We start from the raw sequence: 17,431 nt of genomic DNA on the forward strand, positions 1-17,431 counted from the left end.
GGATCATCTTTACTATCATTATTCTGAATTCTTTTTCAGGTAGACTGCCTATTTCCTCTTCATTTGTTAGGTCTGGTGGGTTTTCACCTTGCTCCTTCATCTGCTCTGTGTTTATCTGTCTTCTCATTTTGCTTAACTTACTGTGTTTGGGGTCTCCTTTTTGCAGGCTGCATGTTTGTAGTTCCCGTTGTTTTTGGTATCTGTCCTTAGTGGCTAAGGTTGGTTCAGCGGGTTTTGTAGGCTTCCTGGTGGAGGGGACTAGTGCCTATGTTCTGGTGGATGAGGCTGGATCTTGTCTTTCTCGTGGGCAGGTCAGTGTCTGGTGGTGTGTTTTGTGGTGTCTGTGGCCTTATTATGATTTTAGGCAGCCTCTGTGCTAATGGGTGGGGTTGTGTTTCTGTCTTGCTAGTTGTTTGGCATAGGGTGTCCAGCACTGTAGCTTGCTGGTCGTTGAGTGAAGCTGGGTCTTGGCATTGAGATGGAGATCTCTGGGAGATTTTCACCTTTTGGTATTACGTGGAGCTGGGAAGTCTCTTGTGGACCAGTGTCCTGAAGTTGGCTCTCCCACCTCAGAGGCACAGCACTGACTCCTGGATGGAGCACCAAGAGCCTTTCAACCACACAACTCAGAAAAAAAGGGAGAAAATGTAAAAAGAAAGAAAGAAAGAGGATAAAATAAAGTAAAATAAAGTTATTAAAGTAAAAAGTAAATAATTATTAAGAAAAAAATTTTAAAAAGTAAAAAAACCAAAGAACGGACAGACAGAACCCTAGGACAAATGGTAAAAGCAAAGCTATACAGACAAAATCTCACACAGAAGCATACACATACACACTCACAGAAAGGAAAAGGGGAAAAAATAATAAATCTTGCTCTCAAAGTCCACCTCCTCAATTTGGGATGATTCGTTATCTATTCATGTATTCCACAGATGCAGAGTACGTCAAGTTGATTGTGGAGCTTTAATCCGCTGCTTCTGAGGCTGCTGGGAGAAATTTTCTTTTCTCTTCTTTGTTCGCACAGCTCCCTGCGTTCAGCTTTGTATTTGACCCTGCCTCTGCGTGTAGGTCGCCTGAGGGCGTCTGTTCTTTGCTCAAACGGGGTTAAAGGAGCTGCTGATTCGGGGGCTCTGGCTCACTCAGGCCGGGGGGAGGGAGGGGCATGGAGTGCGGGGCGAGCCTGTGGCGGCAGAGGCTGTTGTGACGTTGCACCAGCTTGAGGCGCGCTGTGCGTTCTCCCGGGGAAGTTGTCCCTGGATCCTGGGACCCCGGCAGTGGCGGGCTGCACAGGCTCTCGGGAGGGGAGGTGTGGATAGTGACCTGTACTTGCTCACAGGCTTCTTGGTGGCAGCAGCAGCAGCCTTAGCATCTCATGCCTGTCTCTGGGGTCTGCGCTGATAGCTGCAGCTCTCACCCGTCTCTGGAGCTCCTTTTAGTGGCGCTCTTAATCCCCTCTCCTCGCGCATCTGGAAACAAAGAGGCAAGAAAAAGTCTCTTACCTCTTCGGCAGGTCCAGACTTTTTCCTGGACTCCGTCCTGGCTAGCCGTGGCGCACTAACCACTTCAGGCTGTGTTCACGCCACCAACTCCAGTCCTCTCCCTGTGCTCCGACCGAAGCCCGAGCCTCAGCTCCCAGCCCCGCACACCCCGGCGGGTGAGCAGACAAGCCTATCAGGCTGGTGAGTGCCGGTTGGCACCGATCCTCTGTGCGGGAATCTCTCCATTTTGCCCCCTGCACCCCTGTTGCTGTGCTTGCCTCCGCGGTGCCGAAGCTTCCCCCTCCGCCACCCGCAGTCTCTGCCCGCAAAGGGCCTTCCTAGTGTGTGGAAACCTTTTCTCCTTCACAGCTCCCTCCCACTGGCACAGGTCCCGTCCCTATTTTTTTGTCTCTGTTTGTTCTTTTTTCTTTTGCCCTACCCAGGTACGTGGGGAGTTTCTTGCCTTTTGGGAGGTCTTAGGTCTTCTGCCAGTGTTCAGTAGGTGTTCTGTAGGAGTTGTTCCACGTGTAGATGTATTTCTGGTGTATCTGTGGGGAGGAAGGTGATCTCCGCTTGTTACTCTTCCGCCATCTTGAAGGTCCTCCCCATTTATTCTTAAGGGTATATTTTTTCCTTAGGAATTTTTTTTAAGTACTCATGCTTCTAGTATATAGCCTATAGATGGTATCAACTAATATCTAAATCATCAGTAAATATCTTAGTAGGGGATGAGTCTTTTTATGAAAGTGTCCAAAGAAAATCCTATTCAACTTTGCAGTTTTGCTTTAAAAGACGCTACATAGCTAACAAAGCATTTTTCTAAATATGTCTCAGTCTTAGAAGATAGCAAAAATCAATTCATACTTTTAAGGGAATTTGTTCTTGTGCTGTTCTCTGCCTTCAGGGATTGGAAGAAAAAGTCCATTTATCTGAACTGAGTGTATTAGATCATTGCTTAAAATAAATTCTGATAGCTAACTTCCTTCTGTGGCTATTTTAAGCAAATCTCTCTTTGGCCATATTCCATGCTTGAAATGTGCTAATATTTAATAAAATAAATGTTTGTGAAATATTGCTTTCCCATATTATGTTATTGAAATAAATGGTCATTTGAACACATTATAAAATTAGGGTCTGTACTAGAGATTTTCTGCCTAACTGATTTTTCTTTATCTTTGTAAAATGAACCATTCATAAAGGGATTATGCATGTAAAGGTAAGAATTTATGTTTATGTAGGTATCCACCTTTAAAATTGATATAAATCACACCAGTGCTAAAAGGTACTTACTCCACAGTAGCAAGTAAGTGTCAAGATGTAGTAGTTTAGCAGTGTTTAGACCTACGTGGTTTGCGTTGGCTCAGTGCCCCTCCGCAAAAATCCAGACTGCTCTGTGGAAGAAACCACACATGTTGGGACTCTGGGGCTGAAGGATGTCCGTTGTATTCTTTAGAGTTAAAGCAATCTACAACACATAATTGAGTTATGAGTGACTGGTTGGGAATTTTTTCCTCTGGGAAATTAAAAAAAAATTCTATAGAGGGTATTTGAAGTATCAAAATTTAGGATATATGTTTATTTGAAGTGCCTGTTGAAAAACAGCCATTGCCATTTCATATTTGTCACAAGCCTTTAGAGTGGAATCACCAGAAGTAATAGCAAAATCGTTTACAAAAGTATTTTCATAATAAATATTTAATAATATCCTTGTTATTATCTTTACTCTGTTCAGACTAGATTTTTGAGTCTTCTGCAATGAATGGGGCAGGTATATGATCAATAAACTTTGATGAGTAAATGGCTGTAGAGGGAGAAAGTCAAAATTAGACCTTTCAGGGCATTTCTTCCATCTAGAAAGTAAAAATTAAGTAGACTGAATTTTTTTTTTAACTCTCTGAGATTTTGATGAGAGGTAATATTCTGATCTTTTAAAAAAAAATTATTTCTACAGGGACTTAATAGACCTAAGGGCAAGTATAAGCATCACCAGGGATGTGATGCCTCAATTTTTAAGTAGGCTTTTTCTAGAGTTGTTCCCTAAGGCCTCTCTTTAGTTCAGGTACCCTGTGGATTCCTCTCTGGGACAGGTTTGGGACAGATAATGCACATTGATTCAACATGCCATTCCCGCAACACTAGATCAAAATGGAGTAATCAGATGCAGACATAAGTGATCCCATTCCAAGGACAAAGATGTGGAACTGTATTTAACCACTCCCAACAGTTTTGTTGTAGGTTGAGTTCCCCCAGAGGCCAACTATGATATGAAGATTAGCTTATAGGATATTTGTAAGGGAGTGTTCTTGGGATCAACACTTGTGAGGGCATCACTAAGGAAGTAGCGTTAGACAAGGGGAGAACCAAGCTGTGACGCAGTCCCAACAAAAGCCTCAGCCGATAGGCCATGCTGAGAAGGTGGCAAGCCCTTCAATATTTTTCTCTAGTATAAATGATAATGCCATTATTCATCTGGGTTTATCTTGTGAAAGAGAATCTCCTTTTTCTCCCCATCTCATCCATTCACCATGACCATCGTATTATCTCTTAGAAAACAAAAATCTGATCATATTTCTTCCCTGTTTACACGCTTCTGGGAGTTCTTGATTTCCAAGGAACTTGAATAAACTTCAAGGCCCTTGCCACCCATTTCTGCTCTGTTTCCAGTATTGACTTCTAAGGCCCTTCCTACCCATTTCTTCTCTGTTTCCAGTCTCATTTTTATCCACTCTTCCTCGTTCCCTCACTAGTACTTTACTTTCTGCTTTCCTTTTTCTCTCTTTCTTTTACTCTAACTGCCATGTTACAAAATGAATAGCTTTCAAGTTTTGTGCTTTTGCTACAACTTTGTGAAATTGACATTCACTTTCTTGCTCATCTCACTCTTTGTTTTTGAAGGCACTTACCTAATACTGCTCTTTTACCTCAGGAGACATAACTCTTCTTTGTGTTTACTAGCGCATTTTATATATTTATACCAGTGTCAGATGTCCTATCCGATAGAACTGTTATTATCCATTTGTGTAAATATATGACCCTCTTAATTGTATACTCCTTGAATAGGGGAACTATTTTTCTACACTTCTGATTCTCCTTTAGTACATACTACAGTGTCTTACACATAAAGGATACTAAATAATGTTCATTTTGTTTTTTGAGTTGGTAATTTTGTTATCTTTTCTTCTCTTGAGTGTGAGACCAATATACTACTCTTTAATCAATTAGTGTGCTGTCAGCTTAAAAGACATCTTACTTGGGCTGGTAAAAAATAAGGAAATTTGTTATATTATAGAATAAGAATAATGTACAGAGTTTGAGTGGCTATGTAAATGGTAATATCATCTACTTAACAATGTTGTGAATAATCCAGTTCTTTCTGTCTCTTCTGTCTGCCATTGTTGGTGTTGGCATTATCCTTAGGTTGGTAGCAAAGTGGCTATAACAGTTTCATGAGTCACATTCAGACAAGGAAATGTAAAGGAATAAAAGACCATTACTCACTATGTCTCATCCTTAGGAGCAAGGAAACCTTTTTTTTTTTTTTCCTTGCGGTATGCGGGCGTCTCACTGTTGTGGCCTCTCCCGTTGCAGAGCACAGGCTCTGGACACTCAGGCTCAGCGGCCATGGCTCACGGGCCCAGCTGCTCCACGGCATGTGGGATCTTCCCGGACTGGGGCACGAACCCATGTCCCCTGCATCGGCAGGCGGACTCTCAACCACTGCGCCACCAGGGAAGCCCACCAAGGAAACCTTTTAAAGAACTCTCCCTCACATCTCATTGGCCAGGAACATGTCAATTCCAATTCTTAAGCTTACTTGAAAGAGTGATGGGGAAACTATGATTTGCTTATATGAATCAACTGCTTTAGGTGGAAGAAGTGTTCAGGAATCAATCACGTTGATCACTACACTTAAAGAGAGGGAGTAGAAAACAAGTTTTCTGAAAAAAAATAATTTGCTTAGGGGACTTTTTTTTCTAATTAATGTAGATTTCTTGAAGCAATCATAAAAGGTTTCTCAGACAATCAGAAAGAAGAGTGTATATTTTCTCTCCAGAGAAAATTATAAAGATTAGCTAGTTCTACAAGGAAATTTTCTGGAAGGATTTATTTTTCTTTCAGGAGATATCTTGGAAAGCATTCATTGCAAGTAAAAATCCTTGAAATAATTTTTCTCCACACTGCATTGTAAAGATTGAAAAATCTGCTAACATGTACAAATACTTCTCTTGCTTATGTAAGAGTTCATTTGCCTCTATAAAACTTCTCTATGATTATTTAATCTAAGTTTTGTAAAATCTAATCTGCTGCAGATTTCTTCACATTTGCTGATACTCTGTCAGTTTTCTCCCTTCAGTATTGTTAACTGTTGTTGAGGGTGACATCGTCAGGAGGGAATACATTACAACTTAACTCAGAGAATTAAAGACTACATCATTATTCTGTAGTACTAGTTTTTAGCATTATCCAGTAAATATTTAATGTACAGAGAACATATTTTTAAAAAATCAAATAACTAAATATGACAAGTGTCATTGAAAGTATTTTCTAGCAGAATTATGTCTAGAATAATGCTGCTTTGATTGATTTGGTTTTGTCAGTCTCTGGGATTGAAATTTATTGTATGTGTTTGTAGAAGTAAAACTTGGAATAGTTTTTAGTAACTGAACTTTGAATAATTTTCTTTATTTTGTCCTACTTTAGTCAGGGTTTTTTGTTTGTTTATTATTTTCATAGAAAAATTTGAGTATCTACTCTTGGTGCTAAGAACGTCTAACAGAATATAACACTCAGGTCTTGTCATTGCTCATGCCCTACTTAGGAAGATAAGACATAACACAGTTAAAATAAGACAAGTCAGAAAAATTTTAAATGTCCAAAATAATGAGACAGATCACATAGGAATTCAGGGAGGGGGATAAAAGATCACATGTTGTGCATGGGATTCGAATTAGTCCAAAATGGATGAGTAAATGTAAATTATTGTTAACACTTTAATTAAATAGTTTGTATTTGGACTGCAAGTTTTATTATTTCCTTGTCCAGCTAGGATGGGGGAAAACATGTTGGAGAAATAGAGTAGAAGAGTCATTTCTCCCCTCCATGTGTAAACTTCTCATAGTTTACGTTAAAGAAACTAGGTTTCCCTGCCCTTAACGTACCCCATCTCTAGAATCAGAGGAATTTTAGTAGTCCTTGAAAAATGTGGTCAACTGTAGACATTTATATCCATTTATCATTAATTTATAAGTGATGCATGAGAAACCTGTTCAGTGTAGACATCATAATAATGAAAGTGTTTGACACTTGTACAATATGGTTTAAGGACCTATGGTTTCTAAACAAATTATCCTAAACTACATGGCATCTGTCACTGACTACAAGTGAACTTTCTCCACCTCAGCTGGCCTTAAGTAGTCCTAGCAATAATTCATGTAAAATCCAGAGCCCTCTCTATGTAAACTTTAGGAGTAATATATACAAGCTGAAAGTCTCTCCCTCTCTCCTTCTCTCCCTTTTTTTCAATGGAGTCATGGTTGACAGTAAAAAAAAAAAATGTCCAATCCTCTCTGGTTATGCTACTTAGTTGGCTTCTTGAGTTAGTGAATTGTTGGGATCCTTCCATCTGAAAATGTTACTCATTTTGGACGCAGTTCAAACCATGCTTAAGTGGAGTGAGTCTCTAAACCAGGATGTAAGCAAACATCCTGGGAAGGGAATGATTTATTAAGCTAAGTACTGCTTTTGTATCTATTAATGAAGCATTTGTTTCTTGGTTTTCTTTCTTCTGTCTTCTCTTGTTTTTCAAGTGGGTTATAGAGACAGATGAGTAGACCAGTGAGAAATAAACTTATTCTGAGACTACAGTTGTTATTTATTTTACCTACTAATCCAGCAGCAACCGTTATATCAACTCATGGGGTATAATAATAAACAACTTATTTTACCTCACACAGTCCCTTTCAATCTGCTCTGTGGGACTGGGTCTTCTCCCTGGACCTGTTTGATGACTCCAGCAGACCCCATGGCTTTCAAGGTCACTCTTAGAGAGTACAGACAGTTGTTTTCCAGCAATTAAAAGGTCCAGTCTAATGTAACAGAGTGTCCAACCTCATTTAAAATTGAACCTTCGCTCGCTCTACCTGTCCCCATTTGGGCACGCCATGGGAGGGAGGGCAGGTTCCTGAGAAGGGAGTTGTTCAGAGGCTTCTTCTCTCCTGACCCTGACTGCGTTCCTCCTCTTCTCTAAGCTATTACAGTCAGTGTCTGACCCTATGGTGTCGTATCAGGAGAAGAGAAGAGGAGAGGGGTTCAGGAAAATGTCTTTTGCCATTGTCAGAGGGACCTCACTTCTCAACTTTCTGGTCTTGTCAGACGTTTAAAGAAGGGTGACTTTTCTTTCATTGGCCCCTCTGTGAGTTTCTGGAATTTCCTCTTTCTGGACTTCTTTCCCTTGCAATTTTCTGGAAAAGCGTGACTGCATTTCTCCTCTGACTGGTGTGTCCTCATTCTTTATCTGAGACAGGTTGCAGTTCCACCAGGTGTTAACTTCTGAAGTCTTTTCACTCAGCCTTCTTGAACAGGACCTAAGGTGACCTCATGCCGTCAAATTTTTGCATGACCATGTCTCCCATCTGTTCCATAGGAAGCTGTCTTGTGTATTTTCCTGGCACACTCTAGAAGTTCAGGTTGATATCAGTATAGCCACTGAGCCTGGCCTCTGTGTCCACTGAAACCTGTCAGTCTCTCTCACCCTTTAGACATTTGTCCACAATGTCCCACAAATGGCATGTTCAACAGTAAGTGCTTCTCGAGGTCCCATCAAAGCCCCTTTCCTGGCACCTGCTTCTCACCCTGAGGCTTGTAAGACACATGACACAACTGTCTCAGACAAAATATCCTTCTCAAGGGAAAGGAAAAAACTTCGTAAGTTCCAGTGTCCAACTATCGTATAGCTTGAACATAGGTGAAATCATCTAAATGATTCTTGGCCACCTACTTTGAAGATTTTTGCATCCTCAGCTAGCATCTCATTTTAAATTTTTTCTCAGCTAAAATTTCTTTTTTTAACATCTTGCTTTACTATCTAAGCCATAAAATGAGCTCTCAAAAGAATTTTGCTTTACTTCCAAATATAACAGGCAAGCTCATTGTATATCATTCCTGATGTATACACGCTAGAATCATAGGAGTAACCAAATGGGGAATGTCAGTATCCTTATTAGTATTATTTGCATTTTGGATATTAATAGCCTTATTCAAAACATTTGCTGTTTTACATCTTGTTTCCCATGTTTTTCAATAGTATTATTTCTGTTGGGTTCTAGCAAAGCTAAGCCGTAACCGAGAATCTAATAAACGAGAATGTAGGACATGCAGTGATCCATTTTTAAATAATCTAACAATTAGCCTCCAAATAGTTTACTTTCATTTTGAGACAATACTTATCTTTTTTATTTTTATTTAATTAGAAATCTTTTCTCTTGAAACTGATATGTGTGAAAAGTAAATGTTTTACATAAAATGTTCAAAGAATTGTCATGTTAACTAAACAAAGGTGAAGATTATTAACCGGGCCCCAACAAAAACGTATTAGCTAAATTTACAGTGTTGAAGGCAAAAGCAGTATAATACTTAAAATTTTGATGTTTAATGTAATTGACGTTTGTTTTTAAGGTAAAAAGCACTAAATATGTTTCTGGCAGAAAACAAGGAAGTTTTCCCATGGGTTTTAGAATGAGAAAGCAATGTATCAAAGCAATATAAATGTATAACCTACCTAAAAGAGAACTCCATGTTTTTATGGAATAACTTGAGAGAATTTCATTTCACCTTGCTAATAAAATTTAGGTCCTCACATTTAAGAACTTTAATTCTTTTGTTTATTAACCAAAAACCAGTCAGAACTATTTAAAAGGAAACATTGGTAAACTTAAAACACTTAAAAGCTAGAACTCAGACACTCTTAAGAAGATTGACTTTCTTTTTGAGCAGACTGTCACATTTATAAACATGGAATGACTCAACGTTTTTTTTTCCTTCTTCCCAGCAATTGTAATGTAATTTCGTATTATTTTTCTCCTTATTTAACATGAAAATGAGGTACGTAATTATAAAAATTAGTTTACTTGAAATTCATCAAAATGTTCTCCTATTTTAATCATTGTTATTAGAAAAATCACTAATCGAAATTTTATAATTTTAACTATAATAATTTTCAGTGGCATATTTAAACACCCTTTTTTTGTGTAGCATGAAAAGGACTTTGTTATTTCCCTTTCCTTAAGGAAGTCTAAAACGAGGGTTTTCATACACGGGGATCCTGTACTTGCTTGCTTTATATTGAGTATAAGCAGAAATGCTTTTATAAATCAGAATGACCTTCGGACTCTAGTTCATTAACTCACTTCACGGCTGCATAAGACGTTCTCATCTAACGCGTGACCCTGGAAGCCTATTATTTAGGCGAAAAGACTGAGAATAAATAAATTCTCATTTGAAATCAAGTCATGGTTGACAAAAGAAAATTGCCACTCTTTATTCTTAGTTAATACTTGAAATAAAATATAAACCCTTGGAAACCCTGTGGACTCCCCAATAAATTAAGTTTTGGTATAAGGCACCCTGCTTAGTTCACGGTGATTAATCTGCTTCTATTGCCTGCGGAGCACATGCTGTCTAGTAATCACAGAGGTGAAACAATTGCCTCGTTCATGGATGGGCGGGCTCCCCCGCCCGGGTGCTGATGTGCAGGTCCCATCTGGTCACTGTAATGGACTGTCAGGATGTTGTCAGACTGCTCAGACTTCTGCCAGAACTCGACAAGGACTCTGTCTCTGTCTCCAGTTTTAAAGGAAACTTTGCAGATCACTTTTCAATAATTTCCGAGTACTTTTTATGTATGTGGGCTGTGCCAGGTGCTAAAGAGGGTAGGAAGAAAACATAAGGTCCCTTGTCACTTAGTTTTAATGAGTCATATACTTCTCAGCTTTAATGAGTCATATACTTCCTGTAAGAAGAGAAGGGAGACTGTGACTTGTATTCCTCACAAAATTTTGAAATTTATCCACAAGTGTAATTGCACCACAAGTTCAAAATCACCAAGCCATTTGTGGATTTCTTAAATTTCGTTTTAGTTTGTATGATACAGTAGCATTTTTCTCATTTTCATGCAGTATATTTATTGAGCTCCTGCCATTCCAGGCAGAACAAACTCATTCTGGGGCTAATGCTAAGATGATATTTGGCAGTGCAGCATTCGCTGCTAACAAGTGGTGCAGTAGAGACTCGAACCCATGTCTTCCAATTCCACTGCAGTTCATTGCTCTTTATGCCAGGAAAAGGTCCCAAACTAAATCTACTTGCAAAAAGAAAGGGGCAGATGGATGTGGTAGACGCGAGTGTACTGGAATTCGGAGCTGGTTGATGGAAGAAAGCTAAATGTCAAAGAGGCTTTGGGCTGAGTCCTAAAACAGGAAAGGGAGAGACAGTTCTCACCCAAGACTTCATGAATGAAGCTATGTGGGCGATTAGACGCAAACCTTGAGAATTGAAACTTCCCTTCTGTAACAGTCTCTACCCCAGCCGCCTTCAGTTTTCCGTGCTTTACCGCTGGCTCTCCTGTCCTTTTTTCCCAGTACTTCGGTCTTTGAGCTCAGATCTCCTACCTCTCTCTGTCCTTGGAACTGAGACTCGAGTAGTCACTGCTCCCTTTGTTGTTCAAATCCTTGTATCATATGGCATCTAGAGCAGCATTTTCCCAACCTTTTTACAACCAGTCAAGAATTTGAATCCTGTTCGTTGACAGAGGTGGCCACTTGCATTTTTAAGGCTGTGAGTTTTTGTCTTTACTTAGGTTTTATGAACAAGTTGTAACTTCCTCTTGTGTATTCCATTCAGTTGTCCTGGCATCTCTGAATTAGGCCAAAGGGCATTTGACTGACCTTGCACTTGCTAACTTGAGTCAATTAAATTGCTTTTCCAAAGATGAAACAAAGAGCAGATATAATTAGAATTTCCTTAGGATGTTGTTATAAGGCCTTATCATTATTTGAATGTTTCTGTAACTTGCCTAAGATTAAATAATTAAAAATAAAGTGCCTGCCATTTCACGTTATGAAATGATAACTGTTAATGAATTATATAACTTATAAATGAAACAGTAATTGTTAGAGACATTGCAGCATTTTACTGTGAGTTCCTCCTGCCTATTTGTCTTCAAAGTGAAGTAAATATGCTTTAAAAAACAAATCATTTTGGATTTTGGATAGAGATAAGCAAATAAAATCAATATAAGATAACTAGATCATAGGTTGTATTTTTAAACGCATACAGCTCCTGCTATCGTTTCATAAGGAAATTAATATTAAATCTCTTTTGAAAAATGTGCTTAAAATTTAACTTTATAGCATATAAGCCTATGTAAAGTGACAGTGAAGACAATGTTTATTTCATCAGAGTGATCTCTTTTCATACTAGTAATCTACATTCTATAACTCTGAAGGAAACAGATACGTACATATTTTTACTCATTCTTTTTTTAAAAATATGTAACCCTTCATGAATTTGCATGTCATCCTTGTGTAGGGGCCAGGCTAATCTTCTCTATGTCATTTCAATTTTAGTATACGTGCTGCCAAAGTGAGCACTACATATATATTATTAGAGGTTAGTATTTGATCCTTCCAAGTATAACAGGCAAAAATTAATTTTTTGGAAATGATCAATTTCAATTATGAAATACTATGAAAACAACATAAACATACTAACATGATTAAGTCAGTAAATTGCTGAATATGGAAACTGACTTATCAGACATACTTGTTTTAAAACTTTAACCCATAAATTATCATCTTCAAGTGGAGACATTTTGTAAACTTACTTACTTCTCTTCTTTCCCATGTAGTTTTCTGTTACCAACTTGATCTCTAAGATTAGCACTCAAATTAAAACCAATTTGCAGCCCCTAATTATTTTGTAGTGGATCAATTAGTGGTTACACAGTAGATAACTATGTTGAGAGAAATTCTTGGGCTTATCAGGGTCCACAGAAAGGATCTGTTTGATTTCTGATGTCTGTCCTACATGTGGGTGGAGAGAGCAGCTTTGTACATATTTGATATCCTTGATGTCTGGGCTCCAAAGTCCTGAAGACTACTCCCACCAAAATGATAGCTTAAAAGCTGTATCTGGTACATCATACAATGTTAAGAACCAGCATTCTGTGGGAATATTTCAGGACAATTAAAATATGGCAGTTATGCAAGTAGCACCTCTGCTTCTGGTATGCCTCTCTTTGATAAGTGAAAGAAAAATGTCTGTGGGTAACTTTCTAAAGAAGTAATACAGCTGCATCAAGTTTTAGAAATAGTGGTATGTGTTTTGCTTGTCTTGCTTAATGGAACTTTTAATATGGCATGATGCTGTGTGTTCAAAGCACCAAAGTGCAAGAAAATGTGTATGTCATCTTACTTTTGACAAATTCAGCAAGCAAAGAGAGTAGTAATAATCACTACCTCAAAACTTTCCCATTACCTAATTAATGATCAAGAGGGCCTTTTATAGATATTGTGGACTTTGTATTTTTAAGTGTGGGGTGTGATTTCTGTGTGAGAGTGAGGCAATCTCAAAGTGTACTACCTGGGCTACTGAAATAATTTCAAGATCTCAGGTACCTCTTGGGCTTTTGTGTAAACGATGCTGAAACTTGATACTATATATGAAATACTCTATACCCAATCAGAGTTAACATCTCTCTCTCCCTCTATGTATCTGTCTATCTCTCTTTGTTTCTCACTCTTTTTCCCCTCTGTATCCATCTACACATGTACACACGGTTTGACTAGAAATATACGGAAGTGGTGGAATGCTTTTATACAGATAGATAAAGACAGAGATATATATGTCACATTATATATGTCACTTCAAAAGATTATTGAAACACAAATATGTTACTTGAACATATTTCTGCCAATCCTATGTAAGTATAAGAGTGTGTGGAAATCTTGGTTGTTTTTTGTTTTGCTTTATTTTTAGATTGAGTTATGTGAAATTTTATCTCTTCACATTGTTTACCAAAAGGGATCAAAAGGAATATTTTTTTAAAAAACCCTTATTCTAGTGACTAGAATGGGCAAGTAAAAGAAAATCTCACCATAAATCATAATTAAAATGATAGCTTTTTAAATATTGGCACAACTACAATGATTTTTATTTTTTTTTCCTTTTAAGTAAATGTTTACAGTCTGGAAGACAATCAGATGTCTCCTACATTGTTATTATTATGATAATTCTATTTGTGATTCCTAAATTCTTGACAGCACTGTGTCAAAATAAGCCAGTATGTAGCCTCAATAACTTTATTTTTAAGGCTTAAATGTTTCCTTAAGAAGTAAAATTGTCTTTGTGATACTATCTTAGAATTCCTATGCTATAACAATAATGATCCAAGGATAATTTTTGTTTTTAACAGGTTTTAGACTTTATGGGATTGAAGGTGAATGATGAAAAGTGAGATAACATTTTGGGGAAAAAAATCTGCTTTGTAAACAGACATTAGAAGATATATTTAAATTGGTTTTTGGAGTCCAACAAATTCTCAGTGCTTGAATATCTTCGTATAACATTTACTCACTAATCAAAAACCCAGTTGTTGGAAGCTTGTCCTTTTAGTTTTATGGCTTCATTTACTAGGATGACACAATTTAATTTACAGTTGTATGACTTAAAATTAATAACTGAAAATGTACAACAAAACCATTAAAACATCTTTTAGAAATTTGTATCCCTTTGCAAAGAGAAAAAAGAATCTGCAATTACGATTTTAGTATCAAGTCTTTAAGACAAAATTTAGAGTTGAAACTATTAAGCTAAGCTAAACTGTTACATTAGAGTTGAAACTATTAAAAGCAAGTAATTTAAAACAATGGCTAGTGGCTCTATCCTCTTTGCTCTCTTCTTATAGTGTTTATATCTCCTATGGAAGTGCACGTACCCTATCTGTTTACAGATCTGTCTTCCTGACTCACATCTTAGCACCTCAGTGCCACACCTTGCCAGGTATACAGAAGCCCTTTCATAATTATGTGTCTAATGAACAAATGGTTAATGAACAGTAACTACTCTGTGCTAACCTTGGAACTTCCATTTAGGTTTCAAAAATGATAAAGAAGATTGCTTCCACATTTTGTCAATCTTTAAATAACTCCCTCCGTTTTGAAGCTCCTATAAATACATTCAAAATTAATTTTAGAAACATCATTCGTCTCATAATTTACTTCAACTCAAATCACCCAATACACTGGTTAAAGGTAAAAGAATAGAGCCCAGTGATATTCTTTTTCCTTTTTAAGTCACACTTCATGTGAAAGAGTCCTGTATTTCCCTTTCTTTCTTTTTTTGTGTAGTACTAATACCAGTGAAATATTCAGGTCTGAACAAATCTACAAATATTTATTCTAAATTTATTTCTGAAATGTGACTAAATCTGACCATAGTATAAAACAGAAAAGAACAAGATCTGACATATTGAAAGGATTCAAAGAAATATTAATCTAATTTGAGACCAAATAAAATGAACTAGTGACTAAACCAGTTGACACATCATGGACATGCTTTCTGTGTACCATTTATTTTCATTCCAATGATACAAAGTTATCCTTTGTAAAATCACCGTAATATTCAAGAATCAGCAAGTATAGAGTTGCAGTTTTGCAAGATGAAAGAATTCTTGAGATTGGTTGCACAAAATGAATATTCTTAACAATACTGTAATGGCTAAGATGGTACATTTTATGTTATGGATGTTTTACCACAATGATAAATAATAAAAAAAGAATCAGCAAGAAAAAAGTGAGAGGATACCTTGAGTTCATAAGTTCAAATATGAAGCAAAGTTTTCATAAATTCAGGATGTTATTTTTAAGGGGCAAAAAAGAACACTCAATTCAGTATTTTTGCTACCAGTGATTAAAAACAAAAACAAACAAAACAAAAAACAAAAACAATAAAAAACAAAACAATAACAAACAAAAAATGTGAAGAAACTGTCAAATTTCCTGACAGCTACGGTGTTTTATTTTTGCTATTCATATATTCATTTATTTAGGACTTCATGATTCCAGGTCGATGACCGACTATCATTTGGCCTGTGCATAGCCCATTTTTGATTTATTTACTAGCTTACATTACTTAGTTGTTTTTTTTTTTTTTTTTTTTTGTTGTTACTTAGTTGTTTTTAATTATGTAGTAAACACTTGAAAATGCACCATCCAGAACAAAAGCTAAAATCTGTTAAATAACCTGTTTATTACCGCCAGTATAATCTTTTTATCAGTCTTGGGTAACCATCTTTCTGAGCCCTGTATTCATCACTCTGTTGCATTTCTTTTTACATATTTATTGTATCTACATATATACCTAAAAAGTGTCTTTTATCTTAGTTGTTTTAAACATTATTCTATGGAGATCATGCTGTTTGTCATTTTGGGGAATATACTTTTTTCACCTAATGATGAATTGCTAAGGTCCATTCATATTGCTCTTCATTGCTGTAGTCCATTCATGTTTTATTGCTGGCTACTATTCAAAATTATGTGAAAGTATAATTGCAGTGATTTAAAGCATTCTTTATAAATAGCCTCTTTAGGTCTTCATTGTGAACCACATCCAGGTTAGCTGGTCACCTGAACCTGCTGTTGGCGCTCAACGACCCTATCTATGTACACCCTTTGATTGTAATTTGTAGTTGTTAAAATGTGCTCTAAATGAACAACCTTACTTCATTTAAAAATCTCAGTAATTTAATCGTATTTGTCTTTCAGAGACTGTAAGTGCTAGTCTATGTTCTTCTTTATTCAGAGACATAAAACCCTAAAATTTCACTATGAGGATAATATCATATAAACATTAGTGACTTCTAAATCATTTGTTCATTCCAGGTTTAACAAGTCTCTTTCAGTGTATTCCCTCAGGATATTTTCCTTTTTCCCCACCTATTAAAATATTTTCTGCTAACATTGGTGAGAAACATAATAAAGGTTTGTCAGGAACTCTTGGAACATATAAGCTACTAAGAGCTTGACTTTCTTGTTTCTTCTTGTCTATAGCTTAACAAAGAGCATTTCTTTCTGTAAGCTAAAGGAGTAATGTAACTGTTTGGGGACTTATTCTGAAAAACTTCCTGGAAGAATTTCTAAAATTTGTTAAAAAACGAAAAACTATTTGTGATAAGTTCAAGACTGATAAAGCATGATTAAAAGTGACCAATCAAGGAGCCTTCTGCCTTTGTCCTTAATGTATTTGCCCAAATGATATTTATTATGTAGTGGTTGAGACCCTCCCAGTTCAAGGGGCAGACTTTGGGTCATATTTTGGCTCTGTTGCGAACCAGCTTCATGGCCCTTGACTTGTTTAATGACTGTATGAAGAAATTTTCTGACCTGAAAACAGGGAGAGTAAGTACAGGTATCTCATAGGGTATTGTGAGATTGAAATAAGATAATGCTTATTGTCTTACTTAATGTTTAACTAAATGACAGGTGCATCTCAGCTCTATCTGTGTTAAATATTGTCAACAAGTCCACACTGGTCTTTGACTTGGAGTGATAATTTATGCTTGTGACAAAGAGCTGTTTCTCACACCTCATTGCGTGTGTTTATAATGCACTACCAGTCCGAGAAAACACAGAAAAACAGGGTAAAAAGAATTTCTTACCTAAGCAAATGCTAACCTGAAATTCCGTTGACGTCACAATAGGAAGTTATGGCCTACTCAACATGATTTATCTATTATTAAATACATTTTAAAAGAAATTAGAAGATTAACAAGTGGGCGATTCTGCCCAGTGTTTTCTTATAATCTTTTTAGGGTGGCTTTGGAAAATATTTAAATCTCAAAATTCCTACATCCTATCTAACAGCATGCTTTTGTCTTGATAGCCACTCTTTAATTTCAC

At 36.9% G+C, this 17,431-nt stretch overlaps 1 protein-coding gene across 1 annotated transcript in view; it reads left to right on the forward strand.

Moving 5' to 3' along the window:
• Nucleotides 1-17,431, forward strand: part of SEMA3D (semaphorin 3D) — a gene marked incomplete at both ends in the record, with an annotated part of 133,847 nt that overhangs the window by 32,219 nt on the left and 84,197 nt on the right. The window lies entirely within an intron of this gene.

Source organism: Grampus griseus, assembly GCF_964374135.1.
Source record: "Grampus griseus genome assembly, chromosome: 9".
Taxonomy (NCBI): Eukaryota; Metazoa; Chordata; class Mammalia; order Artiodactyla; family Delphinidae; genus Grampus; species Grampus griseus.